General features: G+C 39.0%; 1 protein-coding gene across 2 annotated transcripts in view; it reads right to left on the minus strand.

The window, feature by feature from the left end:
• GRAP2 (GRB2 related adaptor protein 2) overlaps positions 1-23,628 on the minus strand; it is an 874,362-nt gene extending 850,734 nt beyond the window's left edge. For both annotated transcript variants that reach the window (XM_044068624.1, XM_044068600.1), the window contains exon 1: positions 23,505-23,628. The gene's annotated coding sequence lies outside the window, so the exon portion shown is untranslated. The remainder of the gene's footprint in view (positions 1-23,504) is intronic.
• Between the last annotated feature and the right edge of the window lie 255 nt (positions 23,629-23,883).

Raw genomic sequence — 23,883 nt, forward strand, 5'->3', positions numbered from 1 at the left:
ACCCCTGTCTAGCAGGGCGACTGACGTGATCCCTGGGGTGAACTTCCTTTCTCCCATCCAATCATCAAGGTTCCTTTTAAAGAGGGCCAATGAGGCGCTCTGCTTGACATGTATGGGCAGTCTGTTCCAGCATCTGGGGAGTCTCTGGGCCAGGAACCTATCCCTCCAGCATGTTTTGTTTATTGTGATGACAACATTTAGATCCCTGGAGCATGTGGCTCTGAGGGATTGGGACTTCTTTAAGTGTAGCATGTCCAACAGCTCTGGATTTGACATGGCCTTGTATGTTAAGCAGAGATCGCCTCGGAGTAGATGATATGCGACAGAGTATAGCTGGAGTTTTTTAAGGTGGTCAGCATAGGGCATCTGCTTTATGCCTGTGATTCTTTTAGTGAGGTATTTCTGTGGCCTTTCCAGTTGTTGCAGATGTCTTGAGAGGTACATACCAAATGGGGTGCTGTATTCTATAATGGGTCTAATGAGGGATGAGTACAGTGGGACAATGACCTCCTTTTTTCTGGATGAAAAGCCCTTAGTGATGAGGTGTGCCACATAGAAGGATTTCCTGACTGTTGTGGCGCTGTGGTTATTGAAGGTGAGACCACTGTCCTCCTGTGTCCCTAAGTCTCTTATCATACTTTCAGTGTTTAGTGTACTGCCACCTATGTGATAATTCATGGGTACATGTTTTTTCCCAAAGGGGGTAACTATACATTGCTTGGCATTGAGCTTGAGCCCATGGCTCTGGCACCAAGCATCTGTTTCTGTAAGGCCCTTTTGTAGAGTATCCGCATCATTTGGGGATTCAATAATGGCTCCCAGTTTGCAGTCACCTGTGAACTTTGTTGACCAGAGTCTCTTAGTGTTGGTCTGTACTTCAGAGAAGTAGATGTTAAACAAAAGAGGTCCCAGGACTGAACCCTGAGGTACTCCACTTGTCACTTGTCTGGAGCTGGATTTGGAGTCGGCTACTTTTACAGTGCGGGTTCTGTCAGTAAGCCAGTTGGCAACCCACCGAGTGACCTAGGGATTAATGCCCAGCTTAGTAAGTTTATCTATGATTCCAGAGTGGGGGATAGTGTCACAGGCCTTGACGAGGTCCAAATAGGCTGTGTGGACTGTCTTACCCTCGTCTATGGCTCTGGAGACTGATTCGAAGAAGTCAATAAGGTTCAGGAGACAAGATCAGCCCTTCACGAACCCAAACTGGGTGGGGTCCAGTGTTTTAAGGTTGCCAATGTCTTTTTTTATAAGTTCCATGATAATACATTCCATGGCCTTGCAGATCAGGCTCATCAGACTGATGGGGTGGTAGTTCCCGGGATCCAAGGTGGATCCCCCCCTTGTGGAGTGGGATAACTGTAGCTGTGCGCCACTCAGTGGGCACAAAGCCTGAGGTGAGGGTATGATTAAACATGACACTTAGGTGAGGTGCCAGTTCATTTTGTAATTCATGTAGTACACAGCCCGGGATGTCATCTGGTCCCATGGATGCTGTAGTCTTAGCTTTGTAGAGTGTGTTTTTTACCTGTGTGGTCGTTATTACCAGAATTTGGCAATCTTCCAGTATTGAGATGGGCCATTTAGGGGGTGAGAGGAGGTGAAGTTGGCACTGAATTGATCTGCCAGGATATTGGCAATATCCTTGTGATCAATATATTTAATGCCATTCTGTTGTAGCTCAGAGCATATCTGAGCACTGCCATTTAGATGCTTGACATAGTTATAGAATGCCTTGTGGTTGTGTTTCGAATCTCTGGCAATTTTATTTTCATAACTAGCTTTGGAGGATTTTATGAGGAATCTCAGCTTCTTACTAAGGCTGGTAAGGGAGTTTTTTTCCATCCTGGGACTTTCCTCTTTTCTGCAACAGTTTTTTTTCCTTTTGTTGTAAAGTTTGTTTATGGCAGGGGACCACCAGATTGGCTTCCTTTTTTTGGAGGAGAACATCTTGGTTCTATCTGGGATGGCACGATTCATGCATGAGTGGATGCGCTCGTACAGTGCCTTATTGTAGGACTCAGCATTCAAACTTTCAGTTCCCGTCTGCATGGGTGTCATGAAGTTTGTAACTTCTGACTTAAGTAACATGAAGTTGGCCTTGGAGAAGTTTTTTATGGAGGTTTCCTTACTGGGGGGTGGGGGTGGGATGTGGACGTTAAGGGTGATTAGCTTATGGTCTGACCTGACCAACAAGGGGGTGACCATAGGTGTGGAGCATTAATTTCCCATGCTGATAATGACCAGGTCTAGGATATTGGAGCCCCTGGTGGGACTATGGATTAGTTGATCCAGGGCATTGGAAGTTATGAATTCCAGGAACCGTTGGGCAAAGGTGTTGGTGCACGAGTAGTTTTCCCATTTAATGGCAGGGTAGTTGAAATCACCCAGTATTAGGGTGTTTGGTTGTATATTAATATTTTCCAGTATGTTTAGAAAGGTGTCGTGAGAATCTTGGGCTATGGTGGGGGATCTGTAGCAAGCTACAATTTAGAATGCAGTCTTACCAACGCATTGTGTTGGGCAACTAACCTGGTGGTGTGACTATTCTTGGTGAATATGGACACTCCTTTCTGACCGTGGCTTTCTGCATAATGTTGTGTTTCACAGCCATCCAAATGTCACTGTATACAAAGTGGTATACAACAAAGGAAAAAAACACTATACATGTTTTCCCTAAAGTAAAACCTCAGAATGCACTGTTGTTCTGTCAGTGAAATATAACTTCTCTCTGAGGGATGTGCAGACGTAAGGATGAACATTTATTTCAGGATTTCAATTTTCAGATGACATATATGAGACTGATTGTTCTTGTACAGGCCTTCTGTCATCTCACATTATACCTGAAAAAGCTTGCTGTCCTTAGCCTCTTAGTATCTCTATTAGGCAGCATACTCTTTGCTGCTGTCTGACCATTTTCAATGGCAGGATGGAAGTAAAATATTTATCTTGCCTACCTCTGCTTTATTGATTCCTAACTGAATAAATGGGTCTGTTTACATGGCAGGGTGTGCATATTGCATGCTTTAGTTTATCAGCTCGGCTGTTATAGAACTTGCTTACTGCAGTACCAGTCACTGCTGATAACTCCTTATCTGCTTCCTTCTTACAGTTTAACTCAGGTTTGCTATCTCCTCTGCCATGCAGAATGTAAGCAGTTAGTTGGTTTATGTCTTATGCTATTGGTTGCTTCTGAAACATACTGTATGGTAAAAAAAAACATTACATGACTGACTGCTTGTACTTGGCATATTGTTAGCACTGTTTTTCTGGAACAATTTATTTACATTTCATTAGTGTGTTTTGTATTCTATGGCAGACATTTATATACTTCTGAATACTAACGTGCATCACAGAGGTTTGCTCCATGTACTTGCTCTGTATATGTATCTCCATTTGGGGGTGCTTCATACTTTGTGCTATGTTATGGTTCCAGGAGTAATGTCGGGTGGTGCATAGCCATTATGTAGCATATTAGCATCTGTGTGTCATAGCTGCTTTGTAACAGCTGTGTGCTGCATGTTGTCATTTGCTCATGAACCTCAGCTACAGTCTCAGAATATTAACTTTGGAGTGCTTTGAGGTAGTTATGACACAAAATACCAACTTAAACTATAACCTGCAATTTTATTCCATTGAAATATATTATGTGTACTTATGTATGTACGCATGTGTATTTACTAGCAACAAACAATCTCCGTGGTGTCCTACAAAGTCTCAGAAATCCAGTATGTCAATATACTGGATCCAAAAACAAATAATAAAGAATTTCCTCTGGTAGAAGATCTAATATTCAGTATACTTCAGGCATCTAATAAAAAACATTCTGTGAATATCCCACATAATAACAGGTGGTAGAAATACTTTCTTTCAAACTTTCCAAATATAAATCCACTAATGAAAGTAGAAAAGCACAATCTAGTTCAAGTTGAATCCTCTTTATTAGAAACACACAAACAAGCGATCCAAATAGTAGCTAAAAAAAACAGAATAAAGTGTAGAAATTCACCATTCCATTTATATACCCGCTTAAAAGTATGTTTAAAAGCATGGGAGTGGTACCGGCCTTAGGCATAGGCCAACTAGACGGCCGCCTAGGGCGCCGGTCTAGCAGGGGCGCTTTTCCAGTATTTATTTGGTATAGGTAGACCAGGATGGGGGCACCAGGTAAAGTGGTGGGGGGGGGGGGCGCCATGGAGCCCTTTTGCCTAGGGCACCAGTTGACCTAGGGCCGCTCCTGAGTGATATATGTGTGGTAAAAGATAGTTAACATGTTTACTTGCTAAATACCCCTTCCCCTATACACCAGTGTGATATTCCACACAGTGCTGCCCTACTTCAAGCTTTATGATTCCAGGATATGTTAAACTAAAGTAAACTAAAAGTTAAACTAAAAATTGCTAAAACTTCCTGAAAGTATTTCACTGTAGTATCAGAAAAAAAAAGTTAGCACAAGTCTTCAAAATACCTTAGAAATCTTTTCTATCAACATTCAGAAACATTTTTACCATAGATTGCTTTCATCTTTTAGAACTTCTTCAGGTTTGTGTGTCAAGTGGAAAAAGCAACTAAAAATTAAAAATTAAATAACAATACATAACACTACATTTTGGTGGGCTAAAAACAATACATATTATTTAAGAACATGTAGCACAAAAAACACATCCTAAATAAAAAAAAAAACTACCACACTTTTGAGAATATCTATATGTACACAAGTCTATTCATCTAAAAAGATAAATCTATTAAAGAATTTTAAAATAAAATATACTCAGAAATCAATCAAAAAAAATATATATATGAAAAATCTAGTAGAAAAAAACAGTTGCTCATCCTCACAGCAGTGATATTTGCTCAGGTGTGCAAACCCTAGAAAAAAATGTGTAAACAGGACCTGTTTAATGTTTATGAATGCTATAATATTAATAGACTTATGTACGTGCATATAGATATTCTCAGGAGTGACACAGACCAACAATATACGACTCAGCATGTCCCAAAAACACCCAGCTATAAAAGGTTATAAAACAGGAGGGAAAGTCTGAATTGCTGCAAACTGGTAAACATCACTTCCACTGATGGGGGGTGGAGGCTCAGTTGAGACACACAAAACAACAATAAATAACAGAGGCCTAACAAGCTGCATTCCAGAGAGAGAGGAGAGTTTATTTTCCAGCAGACTTTAAACATGAAGACATGTTCAATGCCAAATGAGTTACAGATAGACCAGAAAAGTCACAATCAGAAAGGAGACGGGAGATCACAAAAGAAATACTGATCTAAAATAGCTTGAGAAAGAGCAGTACCAGAGGAAAAAGACTTGCTGGAGTAAATGTAAATCACATACTGATTGCCCACATTCAGTGACTGTGAGCAGTAGGGCGATGAATTATGTAAATGTATTCTACCAACTGACTTCTGACCAAAAACTGTCAACCCACAATATTTTTTATTAAGAGAACAGCATCACATCCTCATCTTAAAAGTAGTCGCATGTATGTTTGTAAATTAGGTATTCTGCTACAGATAGCTATATACATATATGGAGTCTATATCATTTCATTGAAGGTTAATTCATTGACACATTCACTGAAAGCTCACTTCAATGAAAACCCAATTCACTGAAAGCTCACCACTGAAAACCTATTTCACTGAAACTCATTTCATTAAAAGGTATATATATGGCCTATTCCCCACTGTTGTGCGATCCTGGAGTTAGTATATAAAGTAAGGGGGTGGGGGGGCAAAGCCCCCCATATAAATTGGTTATATGTTGTCTTCTGGAAAAATGTTTTCATTACACTTGTAAGTATCCATCTATATGCTTTAAAATATTTACAATATGGTGGGGGCTACGCCCCCCACACCCCCTTACTTTATATACTAACTCCAGGATTGCACAACAGTGGGAAAAAGGCCATATATACCTTTCAACGAAATGAGTTTCAGTGAAATGGGTTTTCAGTGAAGTGAGCTTTCAGTGAATTGGGTTTTCAGTGAAGTGAGCTTTCAGTGAATATGTCTCATTGAATTAAGCTTCAATTAAATGAGTTTTCAGTGAAATGATATAGACCCAAGTACATGTATGCATTGCTTGTCCATAGGTTACTAGGTAAGTACTGGCCTAGCTACCTTTGTGGACCATTTTAAGACTAGCCAATTTCTATTTTTGTGCTCAAAATAACCTATCCCATTTGGTTATAGATTGGTCTTACCCATCCCATGGTTTGAGGGGTCCTCTGTATGGAATAAAGCATTCAGTAATTGTATCTGTCCGTTAGTAGTACAAGGGGCAGTCCCGGGGTAAATTTTCTGTTTCTATCCATAGATCCAAGATGCAACTGAATATGGACAGGGATGAACTTTGTTTTATGTGCATTGGGAGTCTGTTCCACAGCAGCAGTATCTCTGTGAGATATATCTGTCCCTCCAAACCATTCTGTTAATGTTATGTTGCAGAACAGGTTTCAATCCCTAGACTGAGTATTTCTGATGCAATTTGACTTGGTGATGTGCAGTAAATCCATCAGTAATGGGTTGGAAGATGGCTAGTATGTTAGATGCCTCTTAAAAGTCTGCAGGATACCAAGTATAGCGACAGAGCTTTGAGCATGCAGGACATGTTGTTTAGGCTTTGTTTCCTTTTAGTAAGTTATCTCTGTGGGCATTCTAGTTGTATGTTTATGGACAGATACAAGCCAAAGGGGGCATTATAGTCAATGAATGGCCTAATGAAGGCTGAGTAAAGGGGGACAATGACATCCCTAGATCTTGACACAATTCCTTTGTTTATAAGCTGTGCAATATAGAAGGACTTCCTTACAATAATAGAAATATGTTGGTCAAAAGTTAGGTCACTGTCCACATAAATAGCCAAATCCCTGAACAACTGGGTCAACTCTGAGGGGTGTATTGTCAATTTGGTAGTTCTCTGGAGTAGATCAGTTCCAAAGGATACATTAATGCATTTTTTGGCATTTAGTTTCAGTCCATGATTTTGGCACCAGTTACTCACTTAAGTCATTTGAGGATTCAATGCTCCTAGTTTACAGTCATCTGCAAACTTAGTCAGCTAGACCCCTTTGGTATTGGCTTTTACTTCAGAAAAGTAGATGCCAAATACTGGCGGGATTCCACTGGTAACTGGTCTCTTCCTTGGGGTAACTTCCCCTATTTTGATTCTGTTGGCAATCCAGCAGGTGATATGGGCTTTTATTCCAAGTTTATATAGTTTTTCTACTATGCCTGAGTGGGGAATTGTGTCAAAAGCTTTGGCCAGGTCGAAGTATGCAGTGTGTACCATTTTGCCTTCATCCATTGCTTTGGTAACCTTTTCAAAAAAAATTAACCTGGTTGAGTAAGCATGACCTGAGCTTGATGAATACAAACTGAGATGGATCTAGTGTTTGGAGGTTCCCTATGTCCAGATTGATTAATTCCATATTAAGTCTTTCTAAGGCTTTGCATGTCAGACTTATCAAACTTATGGGTCTATAATTGCCTGGGTCTGTGGAAGGTCCTCCTTTATGCAAGGGAATGACTGCAGCATGACTGTTCTCCATTCACCTGGTACAACATCTGTATGGAGGCTGAAACTGAACAGCGTTATTAGGGGCATGGACAAATCATGGTTCATTTTATTTACGATGCATCCAGAGGTATTGTCCGGACCCATCAATGCAGCATTTTCAGCTGTTGATAGCACTTTTAGAACTTGGTCTTGTGTAATAGCTGGAGGCAATACAGTTTCAGGCATATTTTAATGGACAGATGGAGAGAAGAGACGGCTAAAGTTAGAGCCAAATTTATCAGTCAGTAGGTTCACTATATCTTCAGCCTCAGTATAGGTTAACATCATTCATAATCACCTCAGTGCATTGCTGCTTTGTGCTTTTGAGATTGTGAAAATAACCAAAAAATTACAGTTATTATTACAGTTCACAGTGACACTGTTTGCATTCACATTTCACCATGTTACTTAAATTAATATGTCACACAATATGTGGGACCTTATATAAGGTAAAATCATTACTAATGTTAAATAACGTTATGTGAGGCAAATGACTTATAGGCATTGTGAGTAATCACATTTGTTTGTTTGTCTTTCGGCTTTTCCCAGTAAGGGTTCGCCACAGCGGAACTCCGGTCCGCTAATGATTGGCAGTAGATTTTTACGAAACGCCGAGGTGCCAGCTCGACGCCCAACCTTCAACAAAGGCACGCCCATTTACACACGCATGTCTTTCGAACGCTACCCAACCGCGGGGAGGACATGCAGACTCCAGACAGAAGGCACTCCCAAGCCCAGCTGAGAATCGAACGGGAGAACCTCTTGCTGTGAGGTAACAACACTACCGCCGTACCACCGCGGCATATTTTTAATCACATTGTTAGTTATCACATTACACAATGGAATTATAATGCTGCAGCATTCCATAGCCTCTAGGTGCAGATTTCCAACACTACATCATTTCTGCATACGCCAACTTCTGAACTGATGCTTCAATGATATACAACTAACAGGAATTTACTTAGACAGCAACTGAAACTACCAGTAGGAAGTGTTGGGAGCATCTGTAACTCTCAGCACAATGACACAATATTAGGTTGTTTCAGTACTATATCAGAGGAAGAAGTAAATATTACTTTGTCTGTTAGGAAGCTGATGCTAAGTTTTCTTGCATCTTATGAGAGACAGAATAGCTGCAGTTAGTTTGTAATATATTTTCAAATTTTCCCTGGGGATATGAGAGAGTCTACCTAATGTGGAACATTATTAGTCTCCCATTAGTAATGGATGATACAGCTGAGCTTCTCAATGGTCTCCTCCACCCATAGTTTTAGAAAAAATCTATGAATCTGTGTACTCTGGATTATTTTGAGTAAGGGTATTTACACACACACACACACACACACACACACACACACACCTATTACGTTTTAATTTTATTTCGTATCTTCCACTGATATAATGTTGACAGAAGTTGGATTTTATTTTTTATCAAACAATGGAAGCAAGAATGTAAACCAACATTAAATAAAATTATTCGACTACATTGAAGAATTGAAGAAAGCCAATATGACATAAGTCAGCACAGTCTCATTATTTCACTACTAACACCTCAGCATAAATGCCTTCGGTGGAAGTACTGGCTTAAATAAAATTCTGGACTTCAAATAATGTGATCTTTTATGAAGAGATTTTACTCGCTTAACAAAGTCAGCAAACTCTCATTCATCTCAACCCAATATGTTAAGCTGTTAGCCACAGTCAAATGCTTTAGTAGGAAGCCACTGCAACATATGTTGAGATCTCTAGGCCCAAAGACTCTAAGATTTTTGTGATGTACACATTACCCTCATGTCATAATATTCATAGTAGGATAAATATGTTTGATATGTTCCAAAATTCTGATTTTGCTATGGTCTTTGATTGTCATTATATCTACACTTCTTTTTATGAGATAAAAACAAACACACCTTGGTAGTATTGTAACTACATAGCTATTGTTATCTAACAATAAGGCTAAGTCTCTTCTGTTAAACCTTGTCAATAAGGGAAGTACAACTTGGAATGAAATCTTTTAAGCCCTAGAAAGCATCATGCCCTGGTAGAGATAGGTGTGAAATTTTATGAACTATTTTCTCCTTGACATTTGCAACTATTGCTGAATAAATAATCCATTTTTGTAATGCAATTCTTCAAGTAATTCTCGGCATTCAGCATTAAGGAAAGCAGTTCCAAAACTGATTCACACTATACATTATGTACTTCACATAGGTCCAACATTTTGACTAATATGATCTGCATTTTTTAATTACATTTTTAAGCAAATAGGCTACAGTCATTGCTGTTTCATCCTCTGAATGCAGATCAAAGCAAATGCCCATAGTAAAGCCCACAGGACAGTTAAAGAGGCACCATCTGTTGTTGCAGAAGTGACTGCATATTTAACTTTCCTTATTTAATGGTACCTCCATGTCATGAAAAATCTTTTGATACTGCCATGATGTACATGATATATATGGTGTGTATGATGATATGTATGTGTGTGTGTGTGTGTGTGTATATGTGTGTGTGTGTGTGTATATGTGTGTGTGTGTGTGTGTGTGTGTGTGTGTGTGTATGTATATATATATATGTGTGTGTATATGATGTGTATAGCGTGCATGAAATATAATAAATGCTGTTTCCTACAGATGTACATTATATATATATTTTTTTGCTAGTTGTCTATTCAAGGAGAGCCAATGTCTATCTTTGTGACAAGAGTTTGTCAAACCATATTTGTGTACCTTATCTGTAGGAAGCAGACAGTTGGTTCTAGTCTTATAGTTTCATACGAAAGTCTTTATGGGTGCTGGTTCTTCTTCTGAAATACAAACATTTGGATTATACCAATCTGAGCATTGCATTTTGAAATATTGTGTTTTTATCTGAATCTACTCAGAAATAAGAAAGCCATTTGTGAGTTTGTGTGTGTGTGTGTGTGTGTGTGTGTGTGTGTGTGTGTGTGTGTGTGTGTGTGTGTGTGTAAAACAAGAATTTCATTTATCAAAGTAATATGCAGCTTGGGAGTGGTTTGCTACCCCCCTCCCATATGGGGGTGCAAGGTGCTGTCTCCTGCATAAAGTAATCATTTCAGAAATATGCCTGGTCATAATCATCTGATCACTTTTTTATATACTGAAGGCAGAATCTTTGATATTGTAGGCAGATGTTCTCATTACATTTATCCACATTATGTTTGAGCCCATTTAGGGATGACCTTCCATGGTGTGATCACCTTAACTTTATATTATGTTACTCTAGTATATGTGCCTCGGACACACACACACACATGTATATATATATATATATATATATATATATATATATATATATATATATATAAATATGTATGGGATACGAGTATTGAATGAAGAACTAGAAACTGCTCACCTACTGTGTACGTCTCCTTAGCTTTTTTACTCTCTGTTTTCTGTTTATTAGATGCTGCTGTCAAATTTTACTGTACCTTTCTATGGAGTATGGTGCACAGTAGTAGCACTGTTTATTTTATTTACCTGCTCTTTCCTAGCCTGCATAATCAATGAGGACAACACACTACTTAGCTTTACCATTTGTTCTTGTTTTTTTAAAGAAGTTGACTCTTTGTGACCTCAAGGACTTTATGACACAAAATCTCTCTCTGTCAAAAACAGCTTCTTCACCCTTACTATAAGGAAATGTAAACATTCAGCTTTGCAGAACGGTGTATTTCACTGTAGCTCATTGAAAGAAAAATGTGGAATAAAGATTTGGTACTTCACAAGATGTGGTTAAGAATTTATACAGATGCATTGTTACGCATCCAGATTTATATTGTTTTTCTCTATTATTAGCAATCTGTTTCTATCACCTGCTTACTTACTTTCATTTTTAAATTACGATCCTCCATGCTTTCCTAATTTTATCCCATTTCCTGTACTTCTTCCTAGCATAACCTGTATATTATTCTACTTATTTTCCCTCTCTTTACTCCTAAGGTCACTTTAAGACTACTAAACTCTATGGCTTTTCATCTTGGACAAAATATCTATCCATGACAAGTTTCTCAGATTCATTATATCAGAATGCTGGCACTGTGTAAACATTATATTAACTGTTACATTAACATGGAACTTTTTTTTACCTGAACCTCTAGTGAAAATAGGCTTTAGTCCAGTTGGACAATCAAAGTTAACAAATGAAAATAAAATAAATAAATAAGTAAACAAATCTGCGAATGATAGCCTAGCTGAAAGTCTCCTAAATACTTGAAAATGACTGTACAAGTCCAATGACATTTGAATTAATGCTAATTTTACAATTACTTCAGCACTAGATAGGCTGCTATAACCCATTCCTTTAAAAAAGCACAATAGTAAAGTTTAAAATAAAATGTAATTTGGTTTAAAGATGTATTTGTTCTACAGCTTTATTTTAAGATACTATAAAAATGGGTTAAAAAAGAAGAGTGCTGTAAATGTATACTGCACAAATTCATGCTGGCGAGGGAAAACTTACAAGGACAAAAAGAGTTCCATGAGCATTAAGTGACCTGTAGTGCTAGAATGAAAAAAGTACAAATACTTTGGTGTAATCTTAGTAACATTAGTAAAGTATGGAGAACCCTCTTGTAATTAACTGCTACCTTTTTATCTTTGCAAGTACATCATGAAGAAATATTACCTTTCTTTTTCAGTCGTGGTGCTGGGCTGGAAATCTATATGCAGATCTCCTTTAATGACTGTGACATCATTAGTAGGACCACTCAGGTGCATACCTCCCAGCCATGCCGAATTACTCGGCTTTTACCGAGTTTTGGGCTTCAAATGAAGGGGTGCCACGATTCCCGAGTGGTACCCCTTGATTTCTGATTTTTTCTTTTGTTTTTTTAATTTCCGCACTGTTAGAGCTGACGGCATCACGTTCACGATGACGTCAGCTTCGTCAGGGCTACCAGCCTGTCGGAATTCAGCTCAAGGAGCTCACACATTTCCGGCTGCACAAATGTGAGCGGGAAGATGCTGCTGGGACTCCAAGTAAGGAGATGAGTCATTACTAACTTGCACTACGGAAACTAACTTTCAGAATCTGCAGCTGGGACTCCAAGTAAGGAGATGAGTGGGAACGGCAATTCTGCAGCTGAAGTAAGGAAACTAACTCTACAGTGTGTGTGTGTGTGTGTGTGTGTGTGTGTGTGTGTGTGTGTGTGTGTGTGTGTGTGTGTGTGTGTGTGTGTAGGTGAAAATGCCCCCCCTCATTAATACACCTGGTGGCTAGAGGTACTCTGGTTCAAACCCTGTACATTGGGTACAGGGTAAAAATAGCCTAAAGTCCCTAGCCACCACCACTTGTGAGCTTTGCCCAGGTTTTTTGTGTTAAGAGGTTGAGAGCTGTGGTGAGAAGTGAGAAATTAATTCACTAAATGACAGCCATTAAGTTGCAGTCTTCCAATTTTTCAGGAAGCTGCTGATTTGGCATAGTAGTATGTTGCTCTGACTGTAGTGCATAGGGTCATGGGTTCAAGTCTTGCCAGTAAAATGAATGGTGGTAACACATTTTATTCTAGCAGCTTTATAAAATTACACAAGCAATGTTTAAAATGTGTCCCTGGTAAGTCCCTAGCCACCACCACTTGTGAGCTTTTCCATGTTTTTTGTGCTAAGAGTTGAGAGCTATGGTGAGAAGTGAGAACTGAATTTGTATTCCCCCCATTATTGGCTTTGTCCAGGTTTTTTGTGCTAAGAGGTTGAGAGCTATGGTGAGAAGTGAGAACTGAATTCACTAAATGGTAGCCATTAAGTTTCAGTCTTCTAATTTTTCAGGAAGCTGCTGATTTGGCATAGTAGTATGTTAACAAATAGTAGAAAAACACTGGAAGCAACACATCAGACAATCCAAAAACAATATCCAATTTAATGAAAATAGTAAGCACTTTCGAGGGTCCACCTCTTCATCAGACTAAAAACAATTAAATGATACAACAGACTCTTTAAATACCTCTCCCTTCCATCATTAAATACATCAATTAGTGCATCAATTAAAACATTTAAAAAGATAACACATGATTTACCTTAATACATATGCTAATGCTTGAGCTGTCTAGCTTTAAGAAAAGGTTTGATGGAAACCAAACTATTTAAACCTGGCACTTTATCTGCACGCAGTAACATTATCCATCTCTGTTCTGCGGCTTCAGTGATATTTTTCATATCACCTCCTCTTTTCCTATCTGCAACTAATTCCAAAGACAAAAACTTAAAAGTGTGTTCCCTACCTTTTTTCTTTCAATGCATGGCTAATGCACTATTTTCTTTCATATTTTTTATATCTTGGACATGTTCCAATATCCTGTCTTTGAATTGCCTATTAGTTTTAGCCAATGTAGTATGAAAACACAACACAATAACTGAAGTATACCATATTCCTTGTTCTACAATCAGCATAGTGTGAACACTCTACCTTAAACCCTAATACTGGATGTGTAAAGTGTGTGCCTGCATGTATAAAGACACAGGCACTACAATTCCTACAGGTGTATGTACCTGCTCTGACAGGTTTATCAATAACTTAGGCAAACTGGATTTATAGCAAAGTTGACCCTTCAGTGTCTTGTTTCTAAAACTGAACTTAGGTTTTACACCTAATACACACTTTAACTCATCCACTGTTGAGAGTATATCCCAGATCCTGTTAATAACGTCACATGCAATATTTATATTACTTGCATATGTCAAAGTCATCCTTGGGCAAATGTTATCACAACCTTTCCTCTCACTCATGGACACGGGGCTCTCACCTATTGAATTCCCATTAAAATACGGTTTACACCCGGTCGCCCTGTTTCTCCATGCTTCTTTAATACATTTATCAACGTCCTTAAAATTATAACCTCTTTCTATTAAATCTAATTTCAGAGATGCCAGAGCTGACTCTAATTCCAAGTCATCATTACGTAATCTCATTAGTTTCACCACTTGTCCAGTTACTATGTTGCGTTTGCTGTGATTGGGGTGCATACTCCTACTATGTAGCAAGTTATTTTTCCTGACCGGTTTCCTGTACAAGCTAGTCCTAATATTGGTCAGAGAATGTTTACAAACAGTCAAATCCAACAACTCTATTTTTTGCACACTGTAATTATATGTAAATTTCAAAGAATCTGTGGACATAATTAGATAACCAATAAAATCTTGAAACAATTGTTCAGTCCCTTGCCATAACATAAAAACATTGTCCACAAATCTTGTATATCAAATGACTGAGTCTGCAAACACCATATTGCCCAGGTTTTTTGTGCTAAGAGGTTGAGAGCTATGGTGAGAAGTGAGAAATGAATCCATTAAATGATAGCCATTAAGTTTCAGTCTTGCTATTTTTCAGGAAGCTGCTGATTTGGCATAGTGGTATGTTGTTCTGACTATAGTGCATAGGGTCCTGGGGTCAAGACTTGCCAGTGAAATGCATGGTGGTAATGCAACATTTTATTCTAGCAACTTTACAAAATTATACAAGCAATGTTTAAAATGTGTCCCTGGTTTTTGACCTTTTGCCCCCACCCCCCAAAAAAATGATATTGAAAATAAGTGTGAGAAGCTGTGCAAGATGCCTATGGCTTACACTACTGTCATTCTATTTATAGTGTGGGTGTGGAAGTACACTTTTATGATGGAAATGTTCTGGCAGTTTTGTCATTATTGGTTCATGCATTTTGTTTCATTGCCTACAGTACAGCCTACTGGAAAAATGTTCAAACAATAAATTTAAAATGCGCTCTGTATAGCAAGTGTGTTGTATTATATAAGGAATATAATTTAATAAAGTCAGAAAGGTGTATCAAAGAAAAGAACACATGTAGGTTTCTTGCTTCGTGTGCAAGGGGCCAATGATTTGAAAACAGCCCAAAGGAAATTTTTATCCACCACTGGCCAGATGCATTTTCTTTGGATGTGGTGTGGGTTTCAATGCTGTTTCAATGAATGCGAGTTTCAAGGGCAGAGAAGTTTTAATGCCAAGTCTATTTTCATTGTGAGACAGTATTGCTTTGTTTACCAGAAGTCTATTAGTGTTTGTGCATTGCTGTGCTATAAAATGTAAAAATAAAATCCAAATAATCATTGTAGAACTAAAGCAGTATGCACACATTAGTGTTTATGGTAAATGGGGCAAAATAGCCAGGTAATGGGAAATTGGAATGGCTGCCAGGGGACTCTGGTGCCATACTTTGGTTGTCTGTTCTTCAGTTTGCGTTTGAAAGTTGGTATCCCAACAATTCCATTTGAGTGGGTGGGGTTACATAATTATGTATGCAAATTATATGTTAATCCATGTACAGACTTGTACATATTTTTCATGGGCCTTGTCCAGATTTTTGATGTTTCCAGGTTGAGAGGTATGCTCAGGTGGGCATTCTTGGTTGACAAGTTAATTTAGTAATGGTCCTCACGTAGTTAAGTGTTGCACAATTATCTGAGTTACTCCGTACTGCAGGTGGTCAGTGGCTAGCCACTGTGTAATTTTAACAAGGTTAAGGAAGGAAATAATAATCCCTGTTTGCTATAACTGCAGGAGTTGCTTTGATTCTTCCCGGAATGTTCTGAATTTCTGGCTTAAAAGATGAAACTGCCTGATGTATTAACAGATGTGCAGGGGCTCTTTTCATGGGAAAAAGCTTGCAGTTCCAAGATGTTTTACTTGTTTCACAGTTAAATAATCTCTTTTACCACAAAGCTGAACTGCTTCTTTGTTTTTCTCCTTACAAATGACACATAACCTTTTTCTCCTCTCTGCATCTAAAGTGCTGTGACTGCATTAGATTCTGGCAGATAACTGAACTGAGTCACAAAGTAAAGTTATTATAAACAGCCATCATCTAAATCAGAATTGTTAATATATAGGATTACCATTTAAATAATTGACTAATCATTTAGTTGGTCTGTCTTTATTTGTATCTTAGGTGACTGATCAAAGGCAAGTGATGTCTATTACACTAATTTGCTGTTCACATGTCTGCAATCTTCTCTCTTATGGGCTTCTTAAATTAATTTTAGCCTGTCAATGCTAGAATGCATGCCTACTGAGCCTTGTTCTTACAGGCCAACTTTGCATGCCTCAGATTATATGCACAAACCACTGCAAACCGCATCTTCTGATTGCTGGCAATAAGACACCAGTTCAAATATTTGAACTCACAGACATTTTGTCACAGAAAGGCACATGTCATTTGAATCTTGCATTCTTGTTTCTGTGACTACCTAGCATATGCCTAACTGGTAAGTGACAACTTCTTCATGTGTACTGTTCAGGCAATTTTTTGCAACCTCACCTAGGTAGTTTTCATCTGCAAGTTCTGTGTATTATTCTCATAGTATGCAGCTCAGCAAGCTCCTGCCTGGTGCCCTGCAGAGTTCTACAGCAGCAGAGAGACAAAAGAGAGACTTTGGAGTGATTAAGTATCATTTTTCTGAATTTTCGTGCTGCCTTTAGCTAATTCCACCTAAAACACTGATTTTCTAGAGTTTCTGTGATTTAAAAAGCTTGTTTCAGCTATATGTTATACTTATTTTACTGCCTGCACTTTAACAAAGTCATTTTTGTGTTTAAATTACCTGTTTAACTGTTGCAGGCTACACACTCAAGTATGATAGCCATTTCTGTGCATTTAAAGTTTTATTTTTATTGTATCTGTTTTATTTTCTGAAAAAACACAAAAAAAAAACAAAAAAAAATACTTGTTTTCCCACCTTTCTAAGCTAGTATAGTCCAGTTTTCAGGTTAGTGTTGAATTCAGGGCTGTGCTTGCCCATACCTTACTTGGATAGAAGGAAGTTTCTCTGTTCACTGTGAGAGAGGGAGCTTTGAGTAGCCTATCTGTCCCTGGAGGAGTGGTTTCAGCCCATAAATTAGTAGTTTATTGGCCATTTTGGGCTAATTTCTATCTCTTTCATTTCCCTGCTATAAAACCCGCATTTGCGCGGTTTTGCACGCAGGGCAGTACCGGTTAGCTAGGGTATAACTATTCCCAGCTCCACAAAGTCTACTCTTCAATTTTTCTCTTGGAATTAGACAAACTTTCAACTAAAGCACTCAAACCACTCACTTTTCATACGGCACTTGCTCAAAACTCATAGCAAGCACTAATAAACCTTAGCACTAGACCCCCCCCTATACTGTAGAGAAGGACAAGGGTCTCTATTCGACCTTACCAGCCAATCAGTAAAACAGTTCACTGTACCTATCCAAGCATGTCCAAAGGGCAGTTTCAGGTGTACTCTTCGGTCCAATTGGTGAATCTGGGCATTTTGAGGCAATGTTACACCAAACACTAATACATGTGAGAGATGCAATTATACAGCCAAACTGGAGGCTAAGCTCTCTCAACCCAAGACTGGACCAGGCAGTCAAGAGGAGAAGGGAATTACTTGCATCACACCACCAGTCTCACATAGACCTATGAAACCAGCACCGGTAAAAAACACACATAAATACACAAAAACATACTCGGAGGCAATAAATAAAAATCTGCAAAAGCAACAGAGACCTCCAAAGCAGACATCCAAGCAACTTCCACCTCCCAACACAAACCATGAAACATATATTTCACAAAACTAGTGTGCTGCACACAGCCCTTAAGGCAAAATAACATACCCAACACACTAGTAATAGATGACTCTATAGTCAGGCACACTGACGTCCCACTCACATGGCTGAACAAGGAGAAGGTTACTGTTAGCTGCCTGTCGAGTGCCAGGATCCACCACATAACACAAGCACTCAGGTCACTCCAGAACAAGTACAAATATGACTCTGTCATTGTCCATGTTGGTGTGAATGACCTGAGCCGTACCTCCCTGAACTACATGAAAAGAGACATGGAGGAGGTTTCTGATCATGTAGCCCAGGCCGGTATGACCCTGACCCTGAGTAGCATCCTGCCCTCACCAAGAATGATACAATGGTATAGAGAAAAAATTATCAATTTGAACAATCTGGTGTCATTCAAAGGGGATCCAGTGTCTGTCAGCCTGGGATGACATGCTCGACAAGCCACGCTGCTTCGCTAGAGACGGCTTGCACCTGTCACCCTTAGGCTTTTGAATACTGGCCAAGGCTCTTGCCACCCCCATAGTTCCTTTTTTAGGCAAGGCTCAAAAGACAAACCCACTGCTGTAAATAGCACATATAACAAAAAACTGAAGGTAATGCTACTCAATGCCAGAAGTCTAAACCTCAAAATGCACACACTTGAGGCATTCTCAGTATGGAGAAAATCGATATATGTGCAGTAACAGAAACCTGGTTTAAGGCTCCAGAGAGCAACCCAGCACTACCAGGCTACAACTCATACCATACATTTCATCCACAAAACCTGGACAGAAATACAAAAGGCGGGGGAGAATCCATATTTGTCAGGGATACCCACACCTCCAGGCTAGTGGCACAACACGATGCTTCAGAGATCATCCACGTGCAGCTAACAATGGGCAAAACTGCTATTCAAATTATAGCTTGCTACAGATCACCCACCATGTCCCAGGACCCCCACTCCGCATTCCTGGAAACACTGGGAAACATAAAGGTCCTACCAAACACCCTGATATTGGGTGATTTCAATTACCCAAACATTAACTGGGAGAACTACTCAAGTACAAACTCCCTTGCCCAACATTTCCTAGAATTTATAAACTCAAATGCCCTGGATCAACTGGTCAACACCCCCACCAGAGGTGACAACATATTGGACCTGGTCATCACCAACATGGGCGACCGGTGTTCCACACCGGAGGTCAACCCCTCGCTGGTTAGATCTGACCATAAACTAATCACTCTGGATATCCACATTCTTCCACCACCCCCGGTCAAAGAAACAACCGTGAAAAACTTTTCAAAAGCAAACTTCACATTACTTAAGACCGAGGTGGGAAGTTTCAAAGTTCCCATGCTAAAGGATAACACTGTCCAAGCTGCAAAATTCTTTACTAATGCACTCTATGTGCACCTACAAGAATGTGCTATCCCAAACAAAACCAAGACTCACTCCTCCAAGAAAAGGAAACCAGTCTGGTGGACCCCTGCCATAAATAAGCTATACAATAGATGAAGGAAACTAGTACAGACAAGAGTAAAATCCCAAGAAGAGAAGACATCCCTGATCAGTATCAGCAAGAAACTACATTCCCTCATAAAATCATCCAAGGCGAGCTTCGAAAGAAAAATTGCCATGAACTCCAAAGATAACCACAAGGCATTCTTTAGCTATGTTAAGAATCTAAGTGGCAATTCTCAGATCTGCTCGGAGATTATGCAGAATGACATAAAATACACTGAACCGACCAATATCGCCAACATCCTGGCAGACAGGTTCAGTGCAAACTTCACCCCCTCTCACCCCCAAAAGGGCCCATAACTATACCAGAAGAATGTAGTGCCCCTGAAATCACAGACACTCAGGTTAAAGCAGCCCTCTCCAAAGCCAAAAACACAGCATCAATGGGACCGTATGGTGTCCCAAGCTGCATCCTACACGAGCTCAACGATGAACTAACCCCTCACCTAAACACACTGTTCAAACTCAGCCTCTCCACAAGCTATGTACTCATAGAGTGGTGCACAGCAACGGTTATTCCACTCCACAAAGATGGAGCCACAACGGACCCCGGGAACTATCACCCTATAAGCCTGACTAGCTTGGTCTGCAAAGCTATGGAGTGCATCATCGTGGATCTCATTAACAGAGACATTGGAAACCTCCAAACACTGGACCCTACCCAGTTCGACTTTGTTAAGGGCAGATCATGCCTCCTAAACTTGGTGGACTTCTTTGAGACAGTTACCAAGGCTATAGGTGAGGGAAAGGTGGTCCACATAGCTTACCTAGACCTCGCAAAGGCCTTTGACACCATTCCCCACTCAGGTATTATAGACAAGCTCATCAGCCTGAACATAAACCCCTATGTCATGAGATGGGTTGCTAACTGGCTCATGGACAGAACCCCCATGGTAAGAGTTGCGGGAGTTAGGTCTGACTCTAAACCAGTTACAAGTGGCATTCCCCAGGGCTCAGTCCTAGGACCCCTCCTGTTCAGCATATACTTCCCAGAGCTACAGGCAAGCACAGGAGAACTATGGCTGACCAAGTTCGCAGATGACTGCAAACTTGGGGCTATAACTGACTCTCTGGCTGGCACAGACATCCTCCAAAAGGGTCTCACTGAGACAGATACCTGGTGTCAAAACCATGGCCTCAAGCTAAATGCCAAAAAGTGCATAGTCATCCCCTTTGGAAAAAACAAAGTACCCACAAATTACCACATAGGTGGTAGCCCCCTAAATATGGAAGATGTAATAAGGGATCTGGGGACTCAAGTAGATAGTAAGCTCTCCTTTGATAATCACATTGCCAAAGTGATTACAAAATCCTTCTATGTGGCCCACCTAATCACAAAAGGGTTTGCATCCAGATCAAAAGAGGTCATTGGGTCCCTCTATGCATCACTCATCAGACCCATCATAGAATACAATGCCCCATTTGGGATGTACCTTACAAGACACCTGCAACAACTGGAAAGGCCACAGAAGCACCTCACCAAGAGGATCACTGGCCTCAAGCAGATGCACTATGCAGTTCGACTGAAGAAACTCCAGCTGTACTCGGTTGCATACCGCCTGCTCAGAGGTGATCTCTGCCTGACATACAAGGCCGTGTCCAGTCCAGAATTGATGGACATGCTCCACCTAAAGAAAACCATATCCCCTTGAGCCACACGCTCCAGGGATCTAAACCTCACCACAACAATAAATAGGATGTGCTGGAGGGATAGATTCCTGTCCCAGAGACTTCCCATGCTCTGGAACAAGATTCCAATCTACATTAGGCAGAGCTCCTCGCTAACCCTCTTCAAGAGAAACCTTGTTGAGTGGATGGGAAACATAAAGTTTACCCCGGGGATCACTTCAATGGCTCTGCTGGACAGAGGCACAGGGAACTAATCTAAGGGGGCGGCGAAAGCCAGCACATTCCGGCTAGGCTTATAAATGCCTTCGGGCAGATAGCCTAGTATCTACCTATGAACCTATGAACCTATATCAGTACAATTTTGCTCAACATTCAGTTGCTTTGGAATGCAACATGAGACTCAAGTCTTTCCTGTTTGAAAGGTGTGATATGTTTTCTCCTGCGGCTGAAAGAATATATTGTAGCAGCATGCTGTTACCACATAGTAATTCAACAAAAAGTTCACAAATGTATTAAAACGTCCATTTTGCTAGAAACTGCTATACTAGATTCAGTTACAGATTTTTGAAATCAATTTCATTAGTTTAATTATCTCTCTCTTTACTTTAATATAATATAATATAATGTGTGTGTGTATATGTATATATAAACATATATATATATATATATATATATATATATATATATATATACATATATATATATATATATATATATATACACACATGTACACAATGTATACATACACACACACATTTATATAGACATATCTATAGACATTACATATATATATATATGTGTGTGTGTGTGTGTGTGTGTGTGTGTGTGTGTGTGTGTGTGTGTGTGTGTGTGTATATGGGTTCCTAACAAATTTTCAAACAGCAGCTTGTCAGACCTTGAAATGTACAGATATACGTGTGTGTGTGTGTGTGTGTGTGTGTGTGTGTGTGTGTGTGTGTGTGTGTGTGTGTGTGTGTGTGTGTGTGTGTGTGTATGTCCTGCTGTTTTGTAGAACACTTGCACCCTGTTTAGGATTAGTTTATCAGCCTAATACTCACTGAGTACTGGGATATGCTTCAGGTCCCCAGCAAGCCTGCTTTGGACAAAACAGAAACTGAGAAAGAATAAATAAATGTTAATTTGTATACATATAAATGGCGTTTGTGCTTTGGGCTCACTTGTTTGTTTCTTCTTTCTCTCCTTCTACATATATATATATATATATATATATATATATGTAAATAAATGTCTGCTGTCATATATATATATATATATATATATATATATATATATATATATACATATATATATATATATATATATATATATATATATATATATATATATATAGGTAAATAAATGTTTGCATACACACATATCCATTCATACTATCACTCATATAAATCTCCAGAACACCACTTAGCTATATTACTGCATATATATTTCATGAGTATTGCAGTGATATGAAAAAAGAAAGAACCTGAAAATTGATAGCTTAACTATAATGTAAGGGAAAAAACGTAAATACATAATATATCATTTTGGTGTAATTAAATGAAAACAATGAAAGGCGAGCAACTTCATCTAACAGTGAGTATCACTGGTTTGCATTAGAGTTAGGAATAAGAGCTAAGCATAACCAGAACATGTGTATATTTTTCTTTTCCAGTATTATTAAACCATTAAGCCATTCACGTCTGAAATCATGCACTAAACAGCCTTGTTTCCTTTCCTTTTATAGTGCCTTCTTCAACAAATTATTATTTAAGCAGTTCATATCCCTTAATCCATTACAGCCTGCAGTGTTTTCAGAACCAGTATAAAGAGAAATCATGTGATGAAGAAAGAATGAGATGTAATGTTTACGAAGGAAAGAATATGTATATAACTGATATAAAGAAGAGAATGAGGCAGAAAAGTGATATCTACAAATGTGAACAAGATAACAGAACAAATTATCTTTGTAGATAAACACATTTATCTGTATGATTTATTATTGAACTATACTAAAGGCACTGTTTGGCACTGAAACCAAAATAACTTTTTACAGAGCATGTGTAAATAAAAGACACTTCATCCTGATACACAATAAGTATCATTCTAGTTGTAACGTTGAACGTACCACTTCCTTTTTAATGTAAGAGACAGAATGTGCATTAAAATACAAACTGGAGCAGTAAAATAATTAATTTCAATCATTAATTCCAAAGATATTCACAGAATAATCTTTAATTAACATACCTTTAAAACTGTACTGTTCAGTTACTGTTCAATTACCCACTTCTGTTTTCATAGTATCAGTTTATTCATAAGAAGTATTTTTTTTAATATTTATATCCGAGCTTCTTTTTTTCAGAAATGCTATACCACACTGGAAGGACAGTAATATAAGTAACATACTTAGAACCACCCCAAACGCATAGCCTCTGCTTATCAGAAAGACTTAACTCTGACCAATCACATTTCAAGAATGAAAAAAAACTCACATCAGACTGAAAAGCATGAAGGAAATGCTCAAAGTGGTTTCTACTCTCAGTATATGAACTCTTGAAACTTAGCAGTGATGGCGGATGGGGGAGGGGTGAGCACTGTTTGCACTTCTCAATCATTGCATCAGAAC

Source organism: Protopterus annectens, chromosome 1.part0, assembly GCF_019279795.1.
Source record: "Protopterus annectens isolate FY-2018-M chromosome 1.part0, PAN1.0, whole genome shotgun sequence".
Classification (NCBI taxonomy): Eukaryota; Metazoa; Chordata; order Ceratodontiformes; family Protopteridae; genus Protopterus; species Protopterus annectens.